This window comes from Periplaneta americana, chromosome 6 (genome assembly GCF_040183065.1).
Source record: "Periplaneta americana isolate PAMFEO1 chromosome 6, P.americana_PAMFEO1_priV1, whole genome shotgun sequence".
Taxonomy (NCBI): Eukaryota; Metazoa; Arthropoda; class Insecta; order Blattodea; family Blattidae; genus Periplaneta; species Periplaneta americana.
The window spans coordinates 115,308,221-115,329,762 of NC_091122.1; the positions used below are offsets into that span (position 1 = coordinate 115,308,221).

The 21,542-nt window shown below is 34.7% G+C and overlaps 1 protein-coding gene across 1 annotated transcript in view; it reads right to left on the minus strand.

Moving 5' to 3' along the window:
* LOC138701652 (uncharacterized) overlaps window positions 1-16,889 on the minus strand; it is a 447,714-nt gene extending 430,825 nt beyond the window's left edge. Inside the window, exon 1 of the mRNA XM_069828766.1 lies at window positions 16,799-16,889. The gene's annotated coding sequence lies outside the window, so the exon portion shown is untranslated. The remainder of the gene's footprint in view (window positions 1-16,798) is intronic.
* Between the last annotated feature and the right edge of the window lie 4,653 nt (window positions 16,890-21,542).

Below are 21,542 nucleotides of genomic sequence, written 5' to 3' on the forward strand. Positions count from 1 at the left end.
AGTCACCCGACGTGATGTGTTAGTGTGTCCGGTATCAAACATAGAGAACAGGCCTTTGATTGGAGTGGATGTGTGTTCTTGGCTTGTGTTTGCTTTATGCTGTCGTATATGCAGCGGTCTTTCAACAGGTTTACTTTATAACCAGAGCATTCCGCTGTTTAAAAATATCTCGCGTTGATTTAATAACGACAATTTACTACAGACAATGTTAAAATTAATTAAAATTTTTAGATAAAAAAAAACAAAGTTTTTCTTTCGAACTAACGGAAAGGCACACGCGAACGCAAAAAAATACTGATAATATCAATATTGAAGCAAAAATCATTGGTGGAAATTAGAGAGAAAATAATTGTGAATTAATTTAAAAAAGGTGTAGACTGGACTCTTATCATAGATGATTTGTGATTTAACTCTTCGTAAACAGCAATAGAAAAAAAGTCCAGTCTATTTCTCTTCTAAAGAAAAATCAATCTTTCTGGTTACAAAAGGCTTATGGCCAGTTTGTCCAAGTAATATTTAATTTTGCTTCACAAATGTTAAATTAACAATCTGTTTATTTTTAACGCTTTGTTAATGTATTTTCCATTTGTTCAACATAATTTTGTTTAAGATAACCAACACTATAATGTCTGTTAGCACTATTTTAACTACTCAACAGCAGTTGGTAATGATTCTACACATGTAAGACAATTTTTTATTGGCTAAAATTAATATTTAAATTCTATATTATACAGTGAGTCATGAAACTTGCATAAAATAACAACCTGTTATAGTAGGCCACTATCCATAAACAAAGAGTTGACAAATGAAAGTTGTTGGTGACGTGCTTAATAATAATTACAAAGTAAGGTTATATTTCCTCATTGCTATTATGGATACGAAATACGAAAGAAATAAAATAATAATGATGTATTTAAACACTCCAAAGTATTTTTTAAATGTTATATTACCAGTCATATGCTAAACATTCCCTACAAAGAGACACAAAAATTATTACGCAACTTCTGTTCGAACAGCTGTGGAGACATCGGCCATATTTAACTAACTGTTAAACGAGTTAACTGCCCGAAATCCTACATTTAAAATTAACAAACTGTTAACAATCTGTTAAAACAAACTGATCTTGAAAACATACAATTTTATTAATTAACAAACTGTTCAGATTTTAACAGTCGTTAAATTTTCTAACAATGCTTGGAAAAACCGGCCATTAAAGTTACAAATCTCTCATGTTCCTTGCTGTACATCTGACACATTCTCCTTCCTTCTGTTAATAGGAGTTTAAAAAAAATTAACACATTTTCGGAGTCCATTACCGGTAATTTAGTAACAAGACCTCGTAGTATCCATTCCAACATGCTACACTTCAAGACTCACGAGGAATGTCTCGGTCATTCTGAAACATTCCTAATATTAGTGTAGTGAGAAGAATACTTCCAGTTTTCCCACAGATAAATTACTAGAATATTAATTTTTATTCTGAAATAAAAGATATTCATGCAGCACCTGTATGTATAACATAGGCCACAAAAGTTTGAAATCCAAAAAATTCTTTCCCGATTAAAAATGCATCAACCTCGCACGGACATATTCTGGGAGAGGTACAAACAAACGAAACGCGAGTGAAGTTCTATTATATATATAATTTGAACTGGTAATGGAAATTGCGGGAAAACGGCTGAAAGGATTTTAATAAATGACCCCTCATTTTGAAGCTCGGAACCCAAAGTTTTTCAGGAAAATAGTAGTTTTCAGTGAAATGTCAATTTTCCTACTTCATTTTTCTGTTTTCCAAAATCCATCAGTCGTCAGTTTTGAGAACTAACTGCATTTTAGCACATTTTAGAATAAAACAAAACACACACTACAATAAACAATAGGCTATTACACGAAGGCCATGACCTGCAGGATTGCTGACATATTTAGAGTTCAAATTCAATTGGTTATTACATCTTCAAGACTTACTAAAATAATTTACAGGTCTGATTCTGCGCTGTGTAATTTTCTGAGTACAGCTGTGTATAGGATATTAAAATCCACAAAACTTGAGATGTTTTGATGACATTTTTACCATTAGAAATTAAATAATATTACAGTTAATGTCATGCTGTGACTATTTTTCATTAATTATACATATTAATGTTATATTGATGATATGAAAGTGAAACGTTTTGGGGTTATATAAGTAGATGTAGAGAATATGTTAAATTAGATCTTCATTTCTATAATTTACTGAGTAGCGGCTATAACTGCAAAACGTACATAAGATAATAATAATAATAATGTTATTAAAAATCAAACATTTTTATAGTTATTAATCAAGTGGGGTTGGATCTTTTACATATACTTAATGGCGGTATGGTGTAGGTCTAGATATGTATATGAGTCATTCTCTTCAATATTGGCTCGAGAGCGCAAAAATTACAGTTCCTAAGGAAAGACCATAAGGTATTACTAATAATATAAGAGCCCTAGAAAATTTTGTAGTCTCTCGATCATTTCAGCAAAATCTCTTAGCAGGACACATTTCAAGGTAGTTCACGAAACATGCAGCAGCTATACCAAGATGCTATGTCTATTGTTCGATAGCATAGCAAACCTGATTTTTTTAAATTTCACCTACAATCCATAATGGCCTGAAATAGCTATTGCTTTACTCCCACATGAAAAACTCACTGATCGTTCTGACATTGTTACTTGTGTTTTCGCGTTGAAACTCAAAAACTGAAGGTGAATAGGTTCAAGAAAAAATATTAGGCATAAAAAACCATACAGAGGGCGTATGTTTCATTATTATGGAAGCAAATAACTTTCAAAATGTCTGGTAATCTTCATTGAAAATAAATCTGAAAAATTTTTATTTGAACGTCTAATGAACTTAGTTTGCAGCATTTGCTGCACAAGCCACTAGTCAATTATAATTATATGTGCTCTATTCTCTGATTTTTTTAAATTTCAGTACATAGATTTAATTTGTTAATGAACATATACATATTATTCACCCACCTTTTAATTTTATTATCCATTTAGGAGATTTGTTTATTTCGAGATAGTATATCTTTTTCCTCTTTTAAAATCTTGTGCATAGCCTTATATCTCTTTTCAGTGCATTCACGAACATTATTTCTCTCTTATAATTATTCTCCACACTTCCAAACCTTGATATTCCCGCTTATTGCAGTATTATTAAAGATCTGAAAAGAATTTGCTGTTGCCAGTATTGTGATTAATACTGTATGTCACTCTTTGTTTCTACTCCCTTTTTGTATTGTAGGTTTTGTTTCCGAGCCTTCTGTGCAAAGACATGGTACAGCTTTACAATTAAGATTACAATTCTTATAAAGTAGGCCTAAATTATGTTTTATTTAACGACGCTCGCAAATGCCGAGGTTAGATCAGCGTCGCCGGTGTCCGGAATTTTGTTCCGCAGGGTTTGTTTTACCAGTAAATCTACTGACATGAGCCTGTCGCACATTTAAATGTCATCGACTTGGGCCAGAATCGAACCAGCAACTTCGGGCACAGAAGGCTAATACTCTACCGACTGCGCCACCCAGCCCAGCACTTCCTTGTAATATGACGTGTTCAATACTACTACTTTTTGTATTTTGGGTAGAACTTTTGTCATTCAACAGTTATATTTTAGGCGATTTTGGCATTACCCTTGTAGCATAGATAATGATTGGAATAGCTGTATTTTCTGTGTTTCGAAGTATTCTGAATGTTGCAAATCTAGTATTTCAGGTAAGGCTCCCTGTAAAGCAGATTTGAATAATTACAAGGGAAAAATTGTTCCGGGGCCGGGTATCGATCCCCGGACCTCTGGTTGAACGTACCAGCGCTCTTTCTAACTGAGCTACCCGGGAACTCCACCCGACACCGTCTCAACTTTTCCCTCTATATCCACACAACTCGCGTAGGCTGACGAAACACCAGAGACCCACATCGAGTGCACACATCCTCTGTGTGGCTTGGAATTGTGGTTTTCTGTTAACGTACACAGTGACGTATATATTATGCAAATCTAGTCTTTCAGGTAAGGCTCCCTGCGTGCACTCGATGTGGGTCTCTGCTGTTTCGTCAGCCTACGAGAGTTGTGTGGATATAGAGGGAAAAGTTGAGACGGTGTCGGGTGGAGTTCCCGGGTAGCTCAGTTTGTAGAGCGCTGATACGTTCAACCAGAGGTCCCGGGATCGATACCCGGCCCCGGAACAATTTTTCCCTTGCAATTATTCTGAATGTTATTTTTCCATGATTCATAGTTCATCATCTCTCTTCTGTGTTCCAAAACAGAATATAAAATTCATTTCTAATTTAGTTTTTTGGTAAATATAATGTCTGTATTTTTTAAACCTACTATCCTGTTCATCAATACATTTTATGCATCAATATAATATGACAGCGCCATTTATATGAATTCATTAAAATGTGATGAGAATGTAATGAATAGTTTAAAATCAGTGGAAATGTTGATAATTGAAAGTTTTGTACCCATCTCAATATGGTATTGCGAGTAGGAACGGCTCCGTGGCGCCAACCTTAAATTGGAGACGAAAGGTACGCTGGGTTTTCACAACTCAATCACCATTCTTGAAAAATGTCTCGACAACGCAAGCACGATACTCCGAGCTCCATACTTCAATGATTACACAAAATGGCATCAAAAATGCTAACAAACGATGATCGATCGATATCCATAACCCCTCATGTTGCTCAGTAAATGGCCTTCTAAAACCGTCCGATTCCTTTGCCGCATCTTGTGTTTAATATGGTAATACATTTTAGTTTGAGTAAATCGTCGAGATATGACTACATAAATTCTTTTAACAAAGACAGTAGAGCAGGTTTAGCATGGCCAAGATTTGGGGCATGGAAGGGTAATAAAACTTTCAACGAAGAAGGAGAGCACCTTTGGCCACTGTGCGGGGAAAATGACACCTGGAGACATATTTTATTGCAGTGTGTCGAAACGGAACATATCCGGAGAAAATATCTACCACCCTCGATGCTAAGTCAGAATAGGAGTTCTCTTGCATGTCATGACCACAAGGGGAATAGAGAATGCGAACAAAAGACTGCATTGTTCCTCTTGTAGGCGATACAGATTAGAACTTTAGCTGTTCAAGTTTATGATGCGAACTGACGAAGGGATAATGGTAACTACTCAATTATACACTTTTATGCCTGTGATAGGTTAGGATATATTATATAATTTGTTTTGTTTGTGCCATTTTCATTTTAATTTGTGTATTCTTTTGGGGAGTAGTTGGATCTAATCTTAGGTGAGTGGGGTGAGAACCTACAAAGTATAATTTGTTTTACACAGCACGTATGGTCAGACGACCCGTGCATTGGATTTAAGAGAAAATTCTGATAATATAGTACATCTGTATGCATAATATTGCTCAATAAATCCATCTACGTAAAGTAAGGTATCCCCGTCACATGCCATGAAGGCACTTGGGGGGCATGGAGGTAGAGCCCCATGCTTTCCATGACCTCGGTACTAGAATGAGGTGGTGTGATCGGCACCATGCTCTGACCGCCTTTTACCCCCGGGAAAGAGCCGGTACTCAATTTTATAGGAGGCTGAGTGAACCTCGGGGGCTGTTCTGAAAGTTTGGCAACGAGAAAAATCCCGTCACCACTTGGAATCGAACCCCGGGACCTTCCAGTCCGCAGCCAGCTGCTCTACCAACTGAGCTACCCAGCCGCCCCAATAAATCCATTTACCTATCATTTAATGTATTTTTATATACGGGTAGTTCTACCATTTTGCTAAAATATATAATTCATGAGAATCATTTTGGAATAAACTGATATATGCACTAAATATCAACAAAACTCGTTCATTAACTTAGGTGGAATCATACAGATACGCAGACGGACAAACGGACAGACATTTGTACAAAACTATCTTTTAAATAAAAATTAAATAAAAGTGTAATTTTCATTAAGATATTCTAATTAATTTCTGCAGTATAATATTACAATAACCTTTCACTACACTTTATATAGTGAGAAATTACAAGGACTGCAAACTTTTATTAAGAACCTCTCGTCAACAATAGATCTCACATTGATTACCTGACATTAATAAAACAATAACATTATGAGAAAACTCATGCTTGAATGACAACAGAAAATTTCATATTCGATCCACTAGATGTTTCTGATAGAGCCTTCCGAGTGTTGTCAGAAGAGAATAGACCTCGGTTAACTGTACAGTAATGACAGTATCGATTGCAGGATAATATGGATAATGCAGTGGAGATTATATGTTTGAAGAAGGCTTCGCAAGTAGTTGACATGGTAAACCTAATGCTCGTGTTGCGTAAGAAGAGGTGTGACTATGTTAACGTACGTACTTGTTACCTACACAGTACAAGAAAATGACGAAAGCTTCTGTTGACATGCGACGACGAAACTACGTTTTAAAATTTAATATTTCATCACGCTCTCAACCACTGACATGTACTCCTATCTTTTGGAACCCACTTTCCACGATACAAAAAATCGTAAACGAATAAATAATTCTACTTTTACACCAAAAATACTGCGCAGGAATTTTGATTTTATTTAGAGAAAATATCGGTAAGAGTGAATATGTCCACATTTTAGTTGGTTATTTAACGACCTGTATCGACTACTAGATTCTTCAGTGTCGATGTATTTAGTGATATCGAGATAGTATTTGGCGAGATGAGGTCGAAGATTCGCCAAGTGATCACCTAACATTCACCTTGTAGTCGGGGAAAACTTTAGAAAAAGTCCGATAAGGTAATCAGCCTTTAGAGCAGCGGTGACCAAAGTGGGTGTCGTGATTACATCGTGTAATCACAGATATTCAAACGGGTACGAGGCGTTTCCTGTACATTGTTGTGTGTTTCATTCACGTACTGAAGGCACGCAGTAGCGGTATCATGTCGCTCCACAAACTCTGTCTCTACAAGCAGTACGAGGTAGTTTCGTAAAGAATGAGAAGGAGAAGTTTTTTGTTGTTCTGTATATAGAAACATTAATTGCCATGATGAATAATGTATTATTATTATTATTATTATTATTATTATTATTATTATTATTATTATACCAAGTACAGTATGTATTTCTATAATTCTCCTGTACATGCATGATTATTGATAATTTTAGATCTTCTCTCTAGAAGGATAAAACTATTACGGCCGTATTCATAGACATTTTAGCGCGGGCTTCCGGTGGATGATCAGCGTTTTTCGTATTCATAAACCAGTGTTAGCGATAGGACATGATTTGAATTCTGTACTAGTAACCAGTGGATAGCCGGGGCTAGCTTAGTACGCTCGTAGCGCGTGCTGCGAAATGTCTATGAATAGCACCCTTAGATTTTATCTCAATTTTAATCTTCTTAATCTTTAGAAGAGGGTAACTATTTATTAGTTATTCATTTAATAATAATATTGTAGAAAAACTGATTCAATATTATGTGCCAACGAACTGTTAAACGCCAGGAACTAACATGTTTTAAATCATAGCCAGGAAGAGAAGGATGAGATAAATAAATGTAAGGAAGTCAGCTACCTAATGGGGTTTGAAATATCTCGTGCTCTAAAGCCTTTTAATAAAACAGAATTTCTCAAAAGAGTTATGATTAAAATAGCTTAAATAACTTGTCCATAAGGAGTTTTTAATTTTGAAAACTACTAATTTCTCGACCAAGTATCGAGAGAAGAATTTAGATAATTTCTGATTATATTCAAGAGAAAAGTTTGAAAAAAGAAGCCAGAAAAATCGTGTATTATTCACTGGTTCTTGATGACAGCAGTGACATTACTAATACAGCAAAGTTTAAGATTTTTATCCGCGGGATGATTAAGATATTAGTACAAGAACCACCACTGGTTGTAGTTTCCATGCCAAGTATCTTTCCTCCGTCTCCTTACTTCACATGATGTCTGTCGCATGTAATCACTGCAGCTCGAGTTTTGGTAACCGCTGCTTTAGAGTATCGAACCTACGCCCAAGTGTAGTTCTGGATCGGCATGCAAGCTATTGCCTGAGGTACGCCCTTGCTTGTTCATTTTTTCACTTTCTTACTAGAAAAAATATACATTTCAAGTTTTTCGTAGAAAAATGTTTCCACAAACCCCAAACCGAAGAAGCGGATTTAAACATGACGTCTATTTGTTGGTCTCTGTACAGCTATTTCTCCTGATTTATTAGTTGGATTTTATTAATTTTCAATACCTAATCAGTTAATTTATCTGGGAATATTGTAAAAAAATACAGGGACATCACTTTATTTTTACCAACATTTTTAACATTAACCTGGCTATACTCGGAAACACTGTTGCCCCCTTCCATTACAGGAGTTTGATGTTACTAGTGCAATATGTAAACAAATCATTTTACTAGGTATAGGAGGAGAGAAAAGTAGTGTATCCATTTATGTTGTAGGGAAATACGATATTACGATTTTCAATTTGATCATCACTTTTACGGAATTTATCAAAACACAGTAGAGTAGTAACATTTTTTTCAAAAACTCAACGTTTCAGGCGGCTATGTTCGTTATGTAATGTCTACTTTATTTAGCATATTAATTATTGATGTTAACATACAATATAGAGAGTGCATTTAAGTTGAGGGGGTCATAAGTAAAGGGCTGTAAGTGCACTTAAGTTACTTTTGAGAAAATGGGGTTTAAATATTTAAGCTTTCGTAAAATCAGTGAAATTTTCATTTAAATTTTAATGTGTGATGCGATTAAAATATCCCTTTGCCACTAAAATGTTATATACTTTAGCTTACACTGGATGCACTTAACTCATGTTATTACAAATGTCACTAGCATTCCTTTGCTTCTAGCCACCTCAATTCAAAATAAGCTAATCTGAATTTTTAAATAAGTTGCTGCAAATGGTTGCCGTTCATTACAATGCAGGCTTCAATTCTTCACGTATATTATTAAAAACATTTTGAATCATATTCTCTGAAATTGAATATCGTCTCTTGAATATAATTTTGTAGTACGATATTATTAATATAGGTTCTTTCTTCTATAGAAAACGCAACCATATTTCTGAAACACACTATACACTGCAGTGTTTACTTCAGTGCTTGAAGACTTCGAATACAACAGCGGCCGTAAGTTTGTGTGTCTGACGGGAGCAAGGACATTAGTGAAGGGGTGGGAGTGAAGTACATTCAGAAATGCAGGTACAATAAAAATGCAAGTAAAAATAAAATGATGTCCCTGTATAATAATTTAATAAAAATGAACAGGCCTGTATTTGAAATAAAATACGATACTCAGCTTCAAGAATATACACACGATTTTCTTAACAACTCTTCTTCTAATGCGCATATTAACTCAAGAAACATGGGTTACTTAGCATGTACGGGAAATAGATTGCTAAGCGATAATAATGATTTTTTTTCGTTTAGAATTCAGTTTAATATTAATACTGGATTTCATTTTGTTATCACTGGGGCTTATAACGGAGAACAGGTTAGAAAGGGATCATTTTAACGGAATTAACATGCATTATAAACCCATTTGTTACGAAAAGTTATAGATTATATTTTTTTACATTGTTGAGGATGAAAAAGAGAAATCACATTTTGGAAATTTTCTCTATCATTATCTTCAGGCGATAACAAAAATGGGATGCGAAGGGGTTCCTTCTTTCTGGATCAGTCAGGTAGATTTAGTTTTTCATAACGACCTCAACGAGTAGGAACCGCTCCTCTCAACCAACTTGTTTTTTTTTTTTATCCCTTAAAAACAGAGACAAAACCAATCTTTGAAACGTGATTTCCTTTCTCATCACAAGCAATGGAATAAGTCCAACTCTCACTCTTCTAAATTAATTCATTATTGTTGTCTCCCTCATTTAGATCAATGTAACTTGTTACGAGAGGATTAACTAACTTATAAGAGTAACATTTTAAATACGTATAATTAAAAGAAGGACAGTTGACAAAACAACAACAAAAAGACGTAACATTTCTGAAAATATTACATTAAAATTGAAAAAGACCACGACTTAATAGTAAAATACAAACGAAATAGTAGTATACTTCCATCTGTGGGAAATAGGCTACGGTACATGGTAACCAAACTCAGTCACTAACAGTCGCAAAAAATTTTGCCTGCTTTGTTTTACTTTCGGCATTTTTACGTCTTCACTTTTGTGATACAATATGCACACTGCGGACACTGTTACATCTCAACATCAATATCATCATCATTACCAACACCTTAATAGTTTTTTTGATAAACATACTGCATTTCTGTAAAATACATTTTGTATATCGGTATTTATCTGTTATATGATATAATATATTACGCCCAGTTTATCTACTTAATTATAGGTTATGTATATCTTTTAGACATATTTTATCGATATTTATTTTAATTATTTATTTGTATGAGTTATATCAGTAACAAAATGATTAGTACAGACCCAGAAACAAAAAATTCAGTTGGCCAAAATTTTTTCTGGGTCTGTACATCGACTATCACATGATCAACTTCATATTTTAACTGAATTTATCTTCAATCACTACAGCAATGAAACAAGTATTTTCCCGATATTTCAATTTAACTTCAGCTGTAATCAATTCTCCGTTATATCTCAACATCACTATCATCATTACCAACATCACCACCACCAATCTATGAAAACTGGTTGATCTTGACAACTAATAAAATATATTTTTCGATATATATTGGAATAACGTATTTGGCCAGTTCTGGAAAGGAATATGTTTGAGGCAGAAATATGTTTTGCGTGTAGTTAACTAAACATTTACTAAGTAAAACTAACGAGAATGACTACGAGTTCTAAGAATTTTAAGAACGACTAACATTTTACTGTACAAATATGCTTGTGAAAATATACAGCATGTTTATGTATTGTGTACTATTCACAAGCGCCAAGTTAGGATTCATTTTTGAAATACAAAGTCTTAAAGCCCAGTCTAAAACGGCATATAGTACCAGATACTTTCAAGTCTGATATTTGTATCGAACTATGCTAGGAAAAAATAATGTGTTGTAGAAAAAATAAAGTTGCAAAAATGAAGCAAGATGGAAAAATGTAACGCAGGAGAATGGGGAAATATTTGAATTAAAATACTTGTATAATAATACAGGGAGATTCAGTGACCATGTTACAAACTTTTAGGAATGATAGAGGAGACAATTATGAACAACTTTTGTATAGGAATCTATGTCCGGAAACGTTTCTTTTGGTGGTAGAAAGCCAAGATGTGTTAGTCAATGTAACAAACTAGATTCGAACTGAAGGCCATTCTTTTGAAGTTTGGTTGCAGATGACTTGTTCCTGTGAACATTGGTGGTTTCTAATAAACATGGTATAAGCTCGTTGGCATCGTAAATTATATTTTGATTGATTTAACCTTTAAAATTGCTGATATGCATTTCATTTATGGAAGAGCAAAAGGAAATTGAAGGAAATTTGCAAAGTTTCATCGGTAAAAATATAATTTACTATGCCGACTGACTTATATCTTGTTTATGAGAAATCACCAATGTTTGCAGGAAGAGGTTGTCTGCAACCAAACTTTTCAAAAGGATGGCCCTGAGTTCGATTCTAGCTGGCTACACTGACTAACATATCTACGCTTGTAACTACGAAAAGGAACGTTTCCGGAAATAGGTTCCTATGTGAAAGTTGTTCATATTGATGACCTCTACCATCTCTAAAATTTTGTAACATAGTCATTGAATCACTCTGTATATTACCGTTTAGGGTTTAAGCCACAGTCGCATTTGCCGCAATTTTCTATCAACTTCTAAACAAAGCAACAAACTTTCAATGGAAATGTATACAAATTCGACATCCACATTGCAACACTATAGAAGCGAAAATGATTATGTACAAAATGAAACCAGAAATATGTATGAACTAATTATTTCTGGACAATCTAAATGTAAATTAAATGTTAGTGGAATGGGCAATGTTCAAGAAAGTTATTAAGTAATAGATGTTCAGGAATGGATCAAAGATTTGATATAATCATGTATGTTACAAGTTAAATGATCAGTTTCCACTAATGATTTTTAGTTCTACAGTATGCAGCAACAATTCCATTGCATACTGTAAATTGAAGGGTTCAGAGCCATAGTGGGCCAAGTGCCATTCATAAAAAAACGGAGAAAGCAAGGGTTAAAATTAAGTGAATACCATAGTGTAATGAAGATTGACATATCGTTTAGTTTTAATGTGTATACTTTATATTACTTTCTATATGTTTCCATTGAATTATGGTAATAACTTCATTTTAACCCTTGTTTTATACGGTTTTAGTAAATGACGCTTGGCCCACTATGGTTCTGAACCCTTCAATTGTGAGCGAGGATATAGTTGCATGAATCTTGTAAAAAGTGAAATTAGAAACTGCCTTTCAGTAAAAAGAGTTAAGATCCTGTCAACAATAGGTCTTGAAGGACGTACTCGTAAAATATTTGACTTCCCAAATGTTTTCAATGTTTGGAGTGCCCGTAAAATAGACGTATTTTTAATGTGATGTAGTAATTGATAGTGGACATAGGTGTGCTTATTTACTTACATGCTCGCCTACCTAAAGTATGGTAAGAAAATATGAGTTAAAAGTAATAGAACTGCAAGAAGCAAATTATATATTTTTTGTTTCTGCAAACCTTACTAATTTTATATATCTGTAGATCTAATCGACATGAATATCATACTCGAAGACAAAAGCCTACTTTCCCATTAATTGAGCCTAAATGTCATACAAGTCCAGCTCTTAAACATGGTGCTAGTTTCGGCCCAAGACTTTATAATAAAATTACAAACCATTTTCCAAATTTCAAATATTTTAAAATTGAAGTTTTTAAAAAAGAAATTCATAAAATTATTCAAGACATATAATTTGTTTATGTTTTATTTCTGTCGACTATATTCATGTTTTTATTGAATATCACTGGCTTCTGTCTGATTGTCAATTTATATCAAATGTGTTTTTCTCTCTTTCTCTCTTTCTTCTTGTTTTTGCTCTTGTGTGTTATTTATTGGTCTGAATTAAGTTACTTACTGTATTTGGTAAACTGTCCTTGTAAATTATATATTATATTATATTATTGGCTAAGACCACACATTTTTGTTTTATAATTTTACTTCGGAATATGTATTATATGTCTTTCTCATGTTAAATTCTATTGTAACTGGTCAACAAGTATCGGCCTTTTATGGGTTTTCTTCAGAACAATAGAATGTAACACGAGAAAGACATATAATACGTATTCCGAAGTGATATATGTGTTAAAAGTTGTGTAATCAAGATGTATTATAATTTTAATTTGTACTCACTAGCTAGCTAGTTAAATTAAATTAAATTATTACTCAGAATGTTGCACAAGTTTTTTGCCAACTTTTTATTTGTTCAATTTGCGACAATTATTTATCTCTAGCTTAAACCCTGTATTATCGACGCCTAGTAGTGCATCAGAGCCCCTGCGAAGTCATATTTCGAGTAGATACAATACATAGGCGTCAGAGAAGTTGCCGCATGCGTCAGGGGCACGGAACAATTTTATACAAACTTGAAAAAAATAGTGCTATGTTATACGTAAACCGACAGAACGATGCACAATAGGATACGTAAAGGAAATGCGACACGAATGCGAACATTATCTTCGCTTTACAGTAATATTCGTTTGATTCAAACTACGAATCTTTATGTTCTTTGCCGTTGACAAGCTTCAGTACCGGTACCCTAAGATTTCAAATTACTAGATTCTACGTATTTTTAACGAGACAGCAAGATATCCTCTGCAATTCTGATTAACTCCTACAATAATATTTATGTATGTGCGTTTGATATTAGAAAATTATTTAGAAATTATGTAGTCTAGCCTACAATCATCATTAACTTGAGGACACTACTTCATTTTAAAGCATTTAAATAAGGAAAACGTTATGGACGTAAAATTAAAAATTTTCATGGTATTCAACGAAATGAAAGATTGTGAGACTTCCGTGCCATGTCATAGTTGCAGAAACATGTAACATTTCGTCCCTAAGATTAAAGAAGGTAAGGATCTGTTATCGGGAGCTTTTCTATAGGATCCAATAAATGGGTTCCTACAATATTTCCTTGGCATCCCTTATGATGGACTCTTTAAGTAGCTCTGAACGTTGAATTTTCAACATCTATTATACGAAACATCTATTATACGAAACATCTATTATACGAAACATTCATATTTGTCATTAAAATTTAATTTACCGGTTACTATTCTTGCCCTTATTTTATATTTCAACATCTTTTTGGTCCCTTATAAAATCTAATTAAATTATTTCTTATACACTGACAAGAGTTTTTTTGGAGATACAATTAGATTCTCTATTACGTATAAAGACGGTATTTGCTAAGAAATTCAGTTACGTTCAATTCAACCGCCACTTTATAACTTGAAGCAAAATAGCAAAGTCGTTTATTAAAATTAAACAATACGTAACAAAATTAACTTCTATTAATATTGTTACGACTTGCTTGCACGTCCGTAAAATCTCTTCTAATATTTCGATAAACTTGTTTATCCTTACGTTTGTTTCATTGTGTCAGAATGCAATAAACTAATATTTTATAGGTACTTTTAAATTTTATGTTGTTCTACACCTCAATGCACCATGCCATGTTAGCGTAATACACCATTACTCATGTCATATCTAAATTTATGAGTACTGAGGAAGTTACAGATATGTTTTAACTTATATACTGTAGGGGGACTCGATTACTACATAAAGTTGTAAACCCTCCATTATACTCCAACGAATTTTCGAAACAACCCGAAAGTTTTGAAATACATATTATTATTATTATTATTATTATTATTATTATTATTATTATTATTATTATTATTATTAACTAGTACAAATTTTACAAGTAGGATAAAATTTCATGAAATACAATTTTAATGAATAGAATCTTAACACTTTGTACTTTTAATGTCACAAAAAAATTCAATTTGACATAGGCCTTTTCGAGAACAAAGGAAATTTGTTTTGGAATTCATTATAGTTCAAAGACTACCCTGTGTTCCTTTATCGTAATTTTCACCTTCAATGCACAGAAGAGAAACACATGCGTAAGTCAATGAAGTTGAGATAACATGATAGAGAAAAAATATAAACGTACCAGTTGACAGTTGTTCATGAGAAATAAGATATAACAGTCTGTGCCCCAGTTTTTTATATGATTTTAAATGTTTTTGTATATACATATTTACTTTCCTGGCAACTACAGTTATTTACATTAACATCTTTCTGAAAAGAAAAGGGTCTATTTCAGTTGTGTCTTTAAGTTAAATTAAAAATGTATTAACCTGTTTTAGTGTGTAATTGCATTTTAATTACAATAAAACTATTTATTTACGAGTATTTGTGAAAGATATGTTATAAGATTGAAAATCATACTGGCGCCTCAGTATCCTGAACTGTTTTTCCTTTACAGTTTCCAATGAAGTTTCCATATTGGTTTATTTATTTTTCTGATAATATAGTTCTCTCAATACATTATTATTATTTCTTTTTAGTGTGTTACTTTACTATACTTTATGACTGCTAAGGTTATCTGGAGTCTAAGTGAGGTGAAGGTGATAATGCCAGCTTGCTCGTAATAAGTTTAGAGACAATCACGCATAAAACCTCAACCAGATAACGCGTTCCAACAAGGATTCGAACCCGGGCCCGCTCGCTCCACGGTCAGACAGGCTAACTGTTACTCCACAGCGGCGGTGGACTAAGTGCATTATTAGGAGAATACATTCGCTCATAGGTTTAAACAAAATTTAAAAATATTGCCATGACTGAATGATATATTGTATATTGATCATTCAATAAATCTACACAAAGTCTCATAAAATGGCAAGATATTCTGTCCGTCGGTTTATTTGTACTTATCTTTACAAACGCATAGAACTTAAGAGGGAAGAACAGTTATTGAAAACAATTAAGTGAATGATTACATGGCATGGTGCTAAATTTAGTTTAAAACTCTTAGTTTTCTTTTAGAGACATATTTGAATAAACAGAGAAAAACAACTGAAAACATAGTATTTTAAAGATAAGTGAATTAATGGTTTTATAAAAGTACGATTTTTGTTTTAAAAATGTGTTAGTCTTTAATTTCGATGTGCAAGTAATTCTGGAACGTTAACTCTATCCGATAAGGGAAATGGACCAATAAAACAAATTATCATCTAGTTCGAGAGATTTGATACAAACTGCACATAACGAAAACAAAACACGCGCGATCTATATATATATATTTTTTTTTTGTGAAAGAAAAAATAACCGAATAACGCAACTCAACTGTTTCCGAAAACAAATGGTACGCCGTCATCTGTTATTGATCTGTAATCTAGAAACAATACAAAATAACCTAATGAAATATTAACAAATTTTTAACAGTTTTGATTATTTGACTTTTTGTAGAGAAATATGTAATGGCGCTTTTATGGGTGATGAATGCACTATCATAACAGCATTACGTCGTAATTCAATGTGCTATTTCCCTTATTTCAAACACTTGAAAACACGAATTAATAAAATTATTAGACTTTTAATGAGAAAAATTAAACTATAATGAAACATTCGGCACCATAGTAATGTTTTTTAAGCAAGATTAAAAAGAAACAAAACACACGCACGTATAAACAAACAGAGCGTTTTTCTTCTGTTCACACGACGCCGGGTTGCCATTAGTAACTCGCAGACGAAGTAAACATTACACTTGCGGGACTGCCGATGCTGTAGGGATTTCTTACATGATTATGAGGGCTAACTCTCATGCCTTGTACACCTGCACACGCAATTCTTCGAGGTCTCACACCCCCTCATGGTGACGATGCTGGTTGACCTGGTACACGCAGCGAACACACGACACTGACTGTCCGCCCGCCCGCTTCACTGTCTTGCCCGCCACCAGAAGGCTCTGTCGTCGTTCTAGCACCTGACCTAGCCCCAACGCCTCTACAATGCGATAATATTACTCCATACTACGACTTGAGGGAGTGAATGGGATTCGCGAGGAGGTCAGGACTTCGATAACCGTCGTGCTTAATACAGAGACGTCTGAGATGCTTATAAAATGAGGTTGGGATACAAGTTAATGCCGTAATGTATTTTACTGCAATTAGTGTTCCCTTGTAACTACAGATTTCATTTATAACCAGAAAAACAGTTGAACTAGTGACAAAATACTGTTAAGCAGTTGTGGCTAATTTGGTGATACATATTGCAGTTTTTCATTAAAAATGGTTCGTTTCAAATAGAGAAAATAATGGGGATTTATTCAAGAGACTGGATGACATAAAATTCCTTATGTTGTTTCCTAAACAAGTTATGCTAAGGATTTTAGCAAATTTAAGGGAACTTCTACGTTAAGGCATGGAGAAATCATTATACAGGGTCTGGCATTTGGTTCTGACGAGTTTCAACATGCTCTTGTAAAAGGACTTACTTACTTACTTACTGGCTTTCAAGGAACCCGGAGGTTCATTGCCGCCCTCACATAAGCCCGCCATTGATCCCTATCCTGAGCAAGATTAATCCAGTCTCTACCATCATATCCCACCTCCCTCAAATCCATTTTAATATTATCTTCCCATCTACGTCTCGGCCTCCCCAAAGGTCTTTTTCCCGCCGGCCTCCCAACTAACACTCTATATGCATTTCTGGATTCGCCCATACGTGCTACATGCCCTGCCCATCTCAAACGTCTGGATTTAATGTTCCTAATTATGTCAGGTGAAGAATACAATGCGTGCAGCTCTGCGTTGTGTAACTTTCTCCATTCTCCTGTAACTTCATCCCTCTTAGCCCCAAATATTTTCCTAAGAACCTCATTCTCAAACACCCTTAATCTCTGTTCCTCTCTCAAAGTGAGAGTCCAAGTTTCACAACCATACAGAACAACCGGTAATATAACTGTTTTATAAATTCTAAACTTTGATTTTTTTGACAGCAGAAAAAGGATTTATACTTACTGGCTTTTAAGGAGACGCTCTCACATAAGCCCGCCACAGGTCTCTATCCTGAGCAAGATTAATCCAGTCTCTACCATCATATCCCACCTCCCTCAAATCCATTTTAATATTATCTTCCCATCTACGTCTCGGCCTCCCCAAAGGTCTTTTTCCCGCCGGCCTCCCAACTAACACTCTATATGCATTTCTGGATTCGCCCATACGTGCTACATGCCCTGCCCATCTCAAACGTCTGGATTTAATGTTCCTAATTATGTCAGGTGAAGAATACAATGCGTGCAGCTCTGCGTTGTGTAACTTTCTCCATTCTCCTGTAACTTCATCCCTCTTAGCCCCAAACATTTTCCTAAGAACCTTATTCTCAAACACCCTTAATCTCTGTTCCTCTCTCAAAGTGAGAGTCCAAGTTTTTAAATGAACATGTACTAGTCGTTAAAACTTAACTGAAGAATACTGCTGGAGAATCTTTTAAATGTATTGTAAATATTCGTAATTTAAATATGTATTGTATTGATTAAGGGTGGTTGAGTGGAAGAGAAGGCCTTATGGCCTTAACTCTGCCAGCGAAAATAAAACATTCTATTCTATAAGTTATACCTTATCTCAATTATTAGTATTATTTTTGTTGTTAACTTCATTATTATACTGTCTTCCTCTACTTCTTAATAATCTCATTCTGGTGTTAAAATCTTAACCTACAAATCATATTGGTCTACACTTGTGAATTATATAAGGTGAGACAAAATGAACTCATGATTTTGACATCTTTACTACTCAGTAACCTGCCATTAACATTTGAAGGGTTCAGAACCATAGTGGGCCAAGCGCCATTTACTAAAACCGTAGAAAACAAGGTTTAAAATGAAGTTATCACCAAAAATTCAATGGAAACATATAGCAAGTAATATAAACTAAATGATATGTCAATCTTCATTAAACTATGGTATTCATTTAACTTTAACCCTTGCTTTCTCCGTTTTTAATAAATGGCGCTTGGCCCACTATGGCTCTGAACCCTTCATTTAAAGACTTATCAATTAAAGGCACAATAAGAGTGACACTGGCAATGATGTTAGCAGACGACCATGCTGGACGAGTAGAGTTCCGAGACTCTTTTTGAAAGAAATAGTAGCTGTAAAACCTGACGTTTAAATTTTCCTTTTCTCATTTCCATACTCCTGTATTGCACAGCTGCGTTTATGGCTCAAGGTTAGGGAACGGACGCTGATCTCCCATTAGGCGCCTCGGGTTCTTTCTCCGGCCAGATCGTGATGGAATTTGTGATGAACAAAGCAGACGTTGCAGAAGGTTTTTTCTCCGGATACTCCGGTTTTCCTCTTTCGTTTAACTAACATCCTCCATTTAGTTCTCATTTCGTCTATCGCCTACAATAGTTAAAAATGGACTGGGGGTTAAATATTGGGGATTGTACGGGATTCCGATGCTATTATAGGAAAGACTTGGGGCTCCAGGCTATGGGGCTTGTCAGGCTACTTCTCCGATGATGATACCTGGCTGTCAGCATCGGATTCAGAGTGCCACCTGTTCGTCTTGGACAATCATGGGATGTATCAAGCAAAAAACATAAGTGCAAAGATCCGTTCCATATCTAGTTCTCATAAAATCAAGTCAAAGCAAGCCTATACTGGATACCAGGAATGTAAATATACAGAGGGTGCCGAAAAAATGTATACACACTTTGACAGGAGATATCTATTTAATATATTTTAAAGTTGGACCGAAAAACAACAGTAATGTGTAGTATGATGTCCTGTAAACAGAAAAGACTCACATACGTTCTGCTAGCGTTGCTGCGCGACAGGTCAATCAACGACAACGGAGCCAAGATTATCGTTTGAACAACGGAAAGCAATTTGGAAGTGATATTGGACCATTTTTTTTTTATGGAACAGTAACTGGCCAAGTGTACCTGAACATGTTACGCACATCCGTCTTACCCGCCATTCGTACACTATATTTCCAACAGAATGGTGTACCACCACATTACCACCGAGATGTACGTGCGTACCTTGATGACAATCTTCCAAGGCATTGGATAGGACGAAGAGGTCCGATTGAGTTTCCACAGCGTTCTCCGGATCTAACTCAGTTGGACTTTTATCTATGGGGGTCTCTTAAGAATGTTGTATACCGTAGAAAACCAGCTACACTGGTAGCACTTCGGGAAGAAATTGAAACGGCATGTGCTGCAATCGCTGAGACACTTTCGCAAACGTTGCTCGGACAGTAGTTCAACGTACTCAGTAGTGTGTCGACGCCCATGGTGGGTATTTTGAGCAACTGTTGTAACTGTAAAAGTCTAAGATGATTAGTGCTCAACATTTTCTGTTTATGTGAATTCAGCTTTCTTATGCTAATATAGTGTTTTCTTTGCTTGAAGTGTGTATATATTTATTTGGCACCACTGTATAATAAAGATCAGAAAGTGAGGCATTCTTTGGAACAAGAATCTAACTACAAAATATTGAATTTGAGATATAAAGCATGTATTTTAGATCCGGGACAAGAGCTCTGCGCGGAACTACATTCAAATGTTTCTAGAGGGCGCTAGGTTTGTTGGAGGGAAATAATATTTTGTGAGAGGGAGATGTGTTATTAAGGATTTAATATGTGCTGCAAACGGAGAAATGACGTAATGTATTTTAAGTTGTTATTCCAGGAAATACCCCAATTACATATCATTGCAAACAAATTTGCTTATCCACATAGTACAACAGGGATGCATAAGAAATAGCACGTGAACGACCTTCAATTGCTTCGCGTGCTATCTGCCTGCAGTGTATATTGCTGTGCAGGTAGCAATCACTAAAAGAAAAGGGTGTACAAAATGAACTTTAAATGAAGTCGAGTTACAATAATTCTTTAGTCACCTTTAATAAATGCAATAACTTTATTTCACAAAAGAAGATGTTATATATGAGATTTTGAATGAATCACCTAAAATTACTTGTAAATTTCAGTACCAAATGAATAATTTTAAAATAACTGCTTCCACGTCTAATTTTTTTTCAAACTGCTATAGTACAGTATAACATCATTGCCATTGATGGCGATATTGTTATGCGATTTTTTTTATTTTAGTAGGTTATTTTACGACGCTTTATTAACATCTTACATTATTTAGCGTCTGAATGAGATGAAGGTGATAATGCCGGTGAAATGAGTCCAGGGTCCAGCACTGACAGTTACCCATCATTTGCTCATATTGGGTTGAGGGAAACCCCTGGAAAAACCTCAATCAGGTAACTTGCCCCAACCGGAAATTGAACCCGGGCCACCTGATTTCGCGGCCAGTCGCGCTAACCGTTACTCCACAGGTGTGGATGTTATGCGAAAATAAACCTTTCAAGTCGTAATCGCTTCTACAATTTCAGCTTCACACTAACCTTATTACATTTCGTAAAATGTTATTTGAAGAAGCAAATCTAAACACGGCGTGTTTACCATTATCGAACAGCTTGACCCTTATTCTTTGCTTTGTTAGGCTCATCTACAAAGTAGC